Source organism: Dama dama, chromosome 20 (assembly GCF_033118175.1).
Source record: "Dama dama isolate Ldn47 chromosome 20, ASM3311817v1, whole genome shotgun sequence".
NCBI classification, from domain to species: Eukaryota; Metazoa; Chordata; class Mammalia; order Artiodactyla; family Cervidae; genus Dama; species Dama dama.
Window position 1 is genome coordinate 3,960,732 of NC_083700.1, and position 10,295 is coordinate 3,971,026.

Genomic DNA, 10,295 nt, shown 5'->3' on the forward strand with positions numbered 1-10,295 from the left:
CTCTGTTACTACTCTATTACTCCTTAATTTTCATTCTCATATATTTTTACAATTTTTTTAATTAAAATTTTTTTCTTCTTTTTTTTCTTTTATTTTCTTTTAAAGTCCTCTGTTAATCCTTAATTTTCATTTTCATTTCACTATAACCTTGCACACAAAAAAAGACCCTATTTTTAAAGCAAACTTCATATATATTTCTTAAATATTTTGTGTTTTTGTTTTTAATGTTGTGTTTTTAAGAGTCTAACCTCTACTCTAGATTTTTCATCTTTGCTTCTCAATATTTGATATCAATTTTGGACATTTAAGAATCCAATATTCACAACTCAGAGTACTAACCACTATACGATCATGGCGTGAATGACGAAAACCACTACAATATTGTAAAGTAATTAGCCTCCAACTAATAAAAATAAATGGAAAAAAAAAGAATCCAATATTCAGTACCCATTTTTACTCAGAAGTGTGATGATTACTCTCTCCCCTTTTGACTCGCCTTTTTCTCCCCCAGATCACCTCTATTTCCTCCCTCCCCCTTCTCTTCTCAATCCAGTTCTGTGAATCTCTGTGGGTGTCTGGGCTACAGAAAACACTTAGGGAACAGAGTACTGCGTAGATCTGTCTCTCTCCTCTTGATTCCCCCTTTTCTCCTCCTGCTCATTTCTATCTCCTTCCTCCCTCTCCTCTTCCTCATGTAACTCTGTGAACCTCTCTGGGTGTCCCTCACTGTGGAGAATCTTTTCACCATTAACCTAGAAGTTTTAGTATCAGTGCTGTATAGTTGGAGAAGTCTTGAGGCTACTGGAAGATTCAGACTGAAAGCCAGAGGCAGGAGACTTAAGTCCAAAACCTGAGAACACCAGAGAACTCCTGACTACAGGGAACATTAAGTAATAAGAGATCATCCAAAAGCCTCCATACCTGTCACTGAAACCAACCAACACCCAAGAGCCAATAAGTTCCAGAGCAAGACATACCACGCAAATTCCCCAGCAACGCAGGAACATAGCCCTGAGTGTCAACATAGAGGCTGCCCAAAGTCACACCAAACACATAGGCCCATCGCAAAACTCACTACTGGACACTCCATTGCACTGTGGAGAGAAGAAATCCAGTTCCACACGCCAGAACACCGATGCAAGCTTCCCTAACCAGGAAACCTTGACAAGCCAATCGTCCAACCCCACCCACTGGGGGAAACCTCCACAATAAAAAGGAACCACAGACCACCAGAATACAGAAAGGCCACTCCAACACAGCAATCTAAACAAGATGAAAAGGCAGAGAAATACCCAACAGTTAAGGAACATGAAAAATGCCCACCAAGCCAAACAAAAGAGGAGGAGATAGGGAATGTACCTGAAAAAGAATTTAGAATAATGATAATAAAAATGATCCAAAATCTTGAAAACAAAATGGAGTTACAGATAAATAGCCTGGAGACAAGGATTGAGAAGATGCGAGAAATGTTTAACAAGGACATAGAAGAAATAAAAAAGAGTCCATTAAAAATGAATAATGCAATAAATGAGATCAAAAACACTCTGGAGGGAACCAACAATAGAATAGCAGAGGCAGAAGATAGGATAAGTGAGGTAGAAGATAAAATGGTGGAAATAAATGAAGCAGAGAGGGAAAAAGAATCAAAAGAAATGAAGACAACCTCAGGGACCTCTGGGACAATGTGAAACGCCCAACATTCGAATCATAGGAGTCCCAGAAGAAGAACACAAAATGAAAGGCCATGAGAAAATACTTGAGGAGATAATAGTTGAAAACTTCCCTAAAATGGGGAAGGAAATAATCACCCAGTCCAAGAAACCCAGTCCCAAACAGGATAAACCCAAGGCGAAACACCCCAAGACACATATTAATCAAATGAACGAAGATCAAACACAAAGAACAAATATTAAAAGCAGCAAGGGAGAAACAACAAATAACACACAAAGGGATTCCCATAAGGATAACAGCTGATCTTTCAATAGAAACTCCTCAGGCCAGAAGGGAGTGGCAAGACATACTTAAAGTAATGAAAGAGAATCACCTACAACCCAGGTTACTGTACCCAGCAAGGATCTCATTCAGATATGAAGGAGAATTCAAAAGCTTTACAGACAAGCAAAAGCTGAGAGAATTCAGCACCACCAAACCATCTCTTCAACAAATGCTAAAGGATCTTCTCTAGACAGGAAACACAGAAAGGTTGTATAAACGCGAACCCAAAACAACAAAGTAAATGGCAATGGGACCATACCTATCACTAATTACCTTAAATGTAAATGGGGTTGAGCGCCCCAACCAAAAGACAAAGGCTGGCTGAATGGATACAAAAACAAGACCCCTATATATGCTGTCTACAAGAGACCCACTTCAAAACAAGGGACACATACAGACTAAAAGTGAAGGGTTAGGATTAGGGTTCTAATCTAATCTTTAAAGAAATACCTATTATTCTAAAACTTTCCCCAAAAAGTGAAGAGAAAAGAATGCTAACTAGCTCATTCTATGAGGCCAGCAGTACCCTCATACCAAAGTCTAACAAAGACAATACAGAACGAGGGAAAAAACAAAACAAAACTACAACCCAGCTGATACAATTATCCTCAACAATATACACACAGAATTCAGCAACATATTAAAAAGATTATGAATCATGACCAAGTGGAATTTTTTCTTGGATTTTAACTATCATCAACATAGAAAAAAAGGTCAATATATGACATCAACAGAAAATGGAAACAACCCACATGATTATTTCAATTGTTGTAGAAAGAACATTTAACAAAATTCAACATACTTTCATGATAAAAACACTCAACAAGCTATGAAGAGAAAGAAATTACCTCAACAAAATAAAAGTCACATATGAAAACCTCACAGCAAACATCATACTCAAAGGTGAAAGACTGAGAGCTCTTCCTCCCAGATAAGGAACAAGGCAAGGATGTCTGCCTTCATCACTTCTGTTCAACATAGTAGTCAGAAGTTTAAGCAAAAGCAAATAGGCAAGGAATGAAATAAAAGGCATCCAACTTGGAAAGGAATAAGTAAAATTTTCTCTATTTACATATGATACAGTCTTATATGTAGAAAATCCTAAATATTACATATATAAAAAAATCTGTTAGAATGAATAAATGTATTCAGTGAAAAAGCAGGATACAAAGTCAACACAGAAGTATCAGTTGGATTTTTACACATGAACAATGAAGAATAACATTGAGAAGAATAAAATAGTTAGGAATTATTAACCAAGCAGGTGCAAGTCTTATACAATCAAAATCACAAAACATTGCTGAAAGAAATTTGAAGACATAAATAATAGAAATCCATTTCATGTTTATACATTTGAAAGAAGACACTGACATTGTTAAGATGTCAATACTGCCCAAAGTGACCTACAGACTCAATGCAATTCCTATCAAAATTTCAACGACACTTTTTCTTTTTGCAGAAAAAAAAATCCAACCTAAATTTCATATGAAATATCAGAGAACCCCAATAGTCAAAAGAATCTTGAAAAAGAACAAAACTACAAGACTCAGAGTTGCTAATTCTAAAGCTTACTACAAAACTACAGTTAAGAATACAGTGCAGTATTTACATAAAGACAGCATAGACTAGAACTGAGTACCCAGAAACAAACCTCTGTGTGTGTGTGTGTGTGTGTGTGTGTGTGTGTGTATGTGTGTGTATATAGAATGGCTTTTTGCAAGAGTGCCAAGATAATCCAATGGGAGAAAGAACAGTCTTCTCAACAAATAATGCTGGGAAAACCACATACCCACATGAAAAAGAAAAAAGTTGTCCCTTTCCCTTTGTCTATTCACTACACCATATACAAAAAATTCAAATGTATCAAGGACCTAAATGTGACATCTAAAACAGTATAACTCTCAGAATAAAACATAGGATAAAACCTCACAAAATATTAATAGAATTTGGCAGCAATTTCGTGAATATGATGGTTGAATATTGCTATGATTTCCTGGATGTGATACTACAGGCACAGGAAATGAAAGAAAAAATGACAGATTGGACTTCATGAAAATTAAAACATTTTGTACATCAAAAAACACTATTAATGGATTAGTAAGTAAACCCACAGAATAAGAGAAAATATTTTCAAATTATATATCTGATAAGGTATTAATATCCTGAATATATAGAGAACTTAACTCCTAAAACTCAACAACCAAAAAGCAAATAACCTGATTCAGAAATGGGCAGAGGACATGAATAACATTTATGCAAAAAAAGATATACAAATGGCCAGTAAACATATGAAAAGATGCTCAACATCACGCTAATCATTAGGGAAAAGCAAATCAAAACTACAATGAGATACTCTCTTACATCCATTAAGATGGCTACTATTTAAAAAATGAAAGCAAGTTTTAGTAAGAATGTGCAATAATTGGAAACCTTGTGCATTGTTGGTGAAAATGTAAAATTCCACAGACACTGTGGAAAGCAGTATGACAATTCAAGAAAAAATTGTTAAACATAGAATTGTTATGTGATTAAGAAAATCCATTTCTGGTATATACATGAATTTAAAGTAGGATCTCAAAGAGATGTTTGTACACCCAATAGCAACATTACTTATTCAGTGGCTGAAAAACAAAAGCAGGGGAAACTTCCAAGATAGTGGAAGACTAAGATGGGGAGATCACTTCCCTCCCCACAAATACATCAAATTCATCTGTGTATGTATCAGCTCCTACAGAACACATTCTGAATGTTGGCAGAAGACCCTAAACTTCCAAAAAGGCAAGCCAATCTCCTTAGAATGAAGTAAGGCAAAATATGAGGAAAAAAGCAAAGAGAGAGAGAAAGGATTTCAGGATGGAGACCTTTGCCCCAGGGAGGGAGTCGTGAAGGAGGAAAAGTTTCCTCACATTCATGAGTGGGGACAGGAGGGAGCTTCAGAACTTCAGAGGGGAATGCAATAGTGGGTACTCAGAAGGCAAAATGGGGAGAATTCACCACAGAGATCTTTGCCAAATAGCATTTCCCAGCTGAGAAGCAGCTCACACACCTGAGCCCACAGCAGAGTGTGAGTGTGGGGTGCTAGGGTCAGGCTTGGGTGTCAGAAGCCAGGGAGAAGGCCAGGGTTGGCTGCTATGAGGATACTCTGAGGGGGCTAATACAACACAACTGAGGGAGTCTAGGGAAAAGTCTGGGCATCCCAGAGTGACAAGAGATCACTGTTGCCCACACACTGTAACTCTACACATTCAAAGGCTGTGGCTGTGTGCCTTGGCAGTAGTGGCCAAAACCAGCAGAACCAGTAGGAGCGCCAGCAGCAGAATTAGATGCCACTGCAGTTTAAGATCCCAGAAGGGGAAACATAAGCCACTAGCCACTGACAAAGCCAGGGAAAGAGCTTGAGGCAGTGGACAAAAGCAAGGCTGCTGTGATCCTGACCCCAGAGGTGGCAGCTGCCACCAGGCTGTGAGCAGGCACAGGTTACTGTCCACATATTGTTGGGAGCCTGAGCAGTTTGACTTCCCCCAGGGGCCCACAAACTGAGGCCAATTCCTCTGGGAGAGTGTACACACCATCTGGTACGTTTCTACCACTGTAGGCATTCCCCAGTGCATCCTAATTGTGGCTGCCATACCCCTCTCTTTTCCCAATCCAAGTGAGCAAGTGAGCTCTGATAAGCCTTGGCCTTGCCCCCTGTTTCCTGGGCAGGGAACAGACACCAGAGATCAACCTACAAACAGAGCCAGGGCCCAAACCAAAGAAGAATACCAAGGGCTGTGTGATGGAAGAATAGAAAGCGAATTAACTCCTGCAGCCACAGGTGCAGTGGATTAAATCCCCACAGTTAGCCTGAGACTATAGACTTTAGGGGTAACTATGTGCTTTGGGAGCAAGTATAAGATGGTGTGGGACTTCCTGGGTGGCTCAATCTGTAAAGAATCTGCCTGCAATGCAGGAGACCCAAGTTTCACCCCTGGGTTAGGAAGATTCCCTGGAGAAGAGAATGGTAACCCACTCCAGTATTCTTGCCTGGAGAATTCCATGGAGAGAGGAGCCTAGCAGGTTAAGTCCATGGGGTCACAAGGGCCAGACACGACTTGGCTATTAAACCACCACAATTAGCTGGTGTAAGGCCAGGTCTGAGACTGAGCTGACCCTCCACTGCCTACAAAAGGTCCAGAGATGTTCCTAGAAATACTAGAGGGCTTTGTGAGTATGCAGATTGACTGAAGCACACTGTGTGGAGTAGAAAATAGAGGAACCATGAGGACATTCCTCTTACTACCCCTCTATATAAAATTTTCTGTTTTTTCTTTCCTTTTTTCTTTTTCATATTGTTTTTATTCTTTTTATATTAATCCTTTAATTTTTATTTTTCATAATTGAGTTTATCCTTTTTAAACATCTTGTTCTTAAATGAATTCATTTTATTTTATTTGCCTATTTTCCCAGGACCCTTTCTTGCGATTTTTTCTCATGGTTTTGATTTTGTATTCTTGCAAGGCTGATTCTCAGTGTTCATTTTCTCTTATGACTTTGTTTATTGGCTTGAATGTCCTCCTGTTTTTTTTTTTTTTTTTTAGTATTATTATTTTAAATTTATTTATTTAGTTTAATTGGAGGGTAATTACAATATCGTGATGGTTTTTGCCATATATCAACATGAATTAGCTATAGGTATACATGTGTCCCATCCATCCTGAACCACCCTCCCATCTCCCTCCCACCCTATCCCTCCAGGTTGTCATAGAGCAGCAGCTTTGAGTGCCTTGCATCATACATCAAACTCATACTGGTTATCTGTTTTACATATGGTAATATTCATGTTTCAATGTTATTCACTCAAATCATCCCACCCTCTTCTTCTCCTACTGAGTCCAAAAGCCTGTTCTTTACATCTGTGTCTCCTTTGCTACTCTGCACATAGGAATGCAAGTACCATCTTTCTAGATTCTGTATATATACATTAATATACGATATTTGTCTTTCTCTTTCTGACTTACTTCACTCTGTACAATAAGCTCTAGGTCCGTGCACCTCATTAGAACTGACTCAAATGCATTGCTTTTTATAGCTGAGTAATATTCCATGTGTCTGTGCACCACAGCTTCCTTAGCCATTCATCTGCTGATGGACATCTAGGTTGTTTCCATGTTCTTGCTATTGTAAATAGTGCTGCGATGAATATTGGGGTGCATGTGTATTTTTTAGTTCTGATTTCTTCAGGGTATATGCCCAGTAGTGGGCTTGCTGAATCCTAAGGTAGTTTTATTCCTAGTTTTTTTTTTAAGGGATCTACATTCTGTTCTCCATAGTGGTTTGTATAGTTTGCACTCCCACCAACAGTGTAAGAATGTGTGCTTTCCTCCACACCCTCTCCAACATTTATTTTTTGTAGACTTCTTGATGATGGCCATTCTGGCCAGTGTGAGATGATACCTTATTGTTGTTTTGATTTGCATTTCTCTAATAATGAGTGATGTTGAGCATTTTTTCATGTGCTCACTAGCCATCTGTATGTCTTCTTTCAAGAAATGTCTGTTTAGGTCCTTCACCCATTTTTTGATTAGATTGTTTGTTTTTCTGATATTGAGCTGCATAAGCTATTTGTATATTTTGGAAATTAATTTTTTGACAGTTGTTTCTTTTGCTATTATTTTCTCCTATTCTGAGGGCTGTCTTGTAACATTGCTTATAGTTTCCTTCATTGTGCAGAAGCTTTTAAGCTTAATTAGGTCCCATTTATTTATTTTTGTTTTTATTTCCATTACTCTGGGAGGTGGGTCGTTAGAGGATCTTGCTGTGATTTGTGTCAGAGAGTGTTCTCCTTTTTATAGTTTCTGATCTTGCACAAGGTCTTTAAACAATTTTTATCTTATTTTTGTGTATTGTGTTAGAAAGTGTTCTAATTTTATTCTTTTGCACATGGTTGACCAGTTTTCCCAGGACCACTTGTTGAAGAGACTATCCTTTCTTCATTGTACACTTTTGCCTCCTTTGTCAAAGATAAGTTGTACATAGGTGCATGGGTTTATCTCTGGGCTATCTGTTTTGTTCCTTTGATCTATATTTCTGTCTTTGTGTCAATACCATACTGTCTTGATGACTATAGTTTTGCAGTATAGTGTAAGTGGATAAGGAAGTTGTGGTACATATACACAATGGAATATTACTCAGCTATAAAGAGGAATGCATTTGGGTAAGTTCTAATGAGGTAGATGAAACTGGAGCCTATTTTAGAGAGTGAAGTGATAGCTTATGGTGAACGGTGTCAGATTCATGATCTCCAAAGAAGATTTAGCTTTGGGACCAGGGACCAGGCTTGATCACTCAAGAGCTTTTGTGTAGCAGAGTTTTATTAAAGTATGAAAAGGGACAGAGAAAGCTTCTGACACAGACATCAGAAGGGGGATGGAGAGTGCCCCCCCACAATTATTAATACCTGGGGTTCCTCAGGTGTAATTAAGATGGGAGCTTGTGTGGGGACCCCTGGGCACTTTCAGTTCTGATTGTCTTGAGAGTCCAACCCCTGAAACCTATGCCTCTGGGGGCAGTCTCTCCTCCAGTGTGCTCCCTTGCAGACTGGACATGGAGCCAGGGGTGGCTTAGATGCCTGAGGGCAATCCCGCTTGAGGTGCCCCTTCTTCCCACAGTAATAGCAAGCCCATCCCTTTTTACCTGGGTCCCTCTGGGTATTTTTCTCAGGCTATTTAAGAACGGTTCTGATAGCCATTACAAGGGCTTCTGCCTGTTCCTTCACCTTTTGCTGCCTCTCTTTCTTTTCCTCATATTCCCTGCCATAATAGACTGAGCCAGTTGCAACAGATGGCTCCTAAAGACTGATTTGGTCCATATGCTTGTTTGAATAGCTTATGGTGGATATCTGGAGCCAACTGAGTGAGAAATCTATCTTTTAAGATCACTCTTCCCTCTTCAACTTTGGGATCAATCTCAGTGAATCTGTGAAGGGCTTCCCTCAGTCTCTCTAGGAATTTACCAGGAGCTTCCTTCTCCTCTTGTTCTATGTTCACCAATTTGACATAGTATAAAGTCTCAGCCACGTGCTTTCCTGAGTCCTTCAAGAACACATCTGACAAAATGACTCTGATCCCATCTTCCTTTAGCAGTGTTATAGTACCAGTCTGGTTCTGTAGCTGGGACTGCCTGACTCCCAGTGGGGAGGGCAGTTATCTCATCCTCCCTCTTTCCCACTGATTCATTACCAAGCCATTCATCTCCACAGGGAAGTGCTTTCCCCAAAACTCGAGTTCTTAAGTCAGGAGTTGGCGTCTGTCCCAGGACATATATCACATCCTTCCAAGTAAGGTCATAAAGCAGAGTAACACCCTTAAAGTCTCTAATATATTTTTCTGGGTCCTTTAAATAGTCTCCCAGATCCTCCTTGATTCTTTGCATTTCTTGATAAGAAAAGGGCTTATTAACTCTCCTAGACTGATTATTTCTCCCAGTGGTGCTTTACAAAGAGGCAACAGCTTGTATGGCTGTTCCTCAGCCTCTCTGGCTGCTCAGCACATATGAACCCAGGGATAGATTGGAGAGACCTCTTTTTCTTTATCTGTTTGTCTCCTGTCCTTCATCTCATCCTGCATTTCACCCTTAGCTTTTGCTGTCTGAGCTTCTCTTACTTTGATTGTCCAAGTTTCTATTGAAATCAGAGTAGTCTGAGGTTGTACTGAGACAGGGGTTGTTTGGACCTCTACTTGGGCAGTTTGAATTTCAGTTTGGGTTGTTACTGAGACCAAGGCAACCTTTCCTTGGGGGGCGGGGGGGGGAGGTGGGGAGGTTCTTCTGACTTTCAGTTTGCTCAGTTTGCAGCCTTGGGAATGGAGACAAAGTAGGAGGACAGGAGGGAGCTGAAGGTTTCATATCCAAATCAATACTCTTAGGACATAAATCTGGCATGTCTCACAGAGAGAAAAGGGGCAACACATATGATACTTCTACCCATTTCCCTTGTTTTCCACAGAACCAGTCTAACTGTAAAACAGTATTATAATTAAGAGACCCTCCAACTGGTCACCGTTTGCTGTCCTCTAGTGGATACCACGGCCATGCAGTATCACATAGGGAGATCAGGCATGTCTTCTTTAAGCTCTGGGGATTAAATCTATCCCAGTTTTTTCCAGGATACAGTTCAAAGGAGTGAGGCTGGAACCTGTAAGAAAGAAAAAAGCGACCAGCACCATCTTTCTACCGGAGGTGTCCCTCCCTGCTCTAGATGGGGGTGTAGACAGACTTTACACCGAAGCTTTTCTGCCCTTGTCAGACTTAGTTTTTCAAAG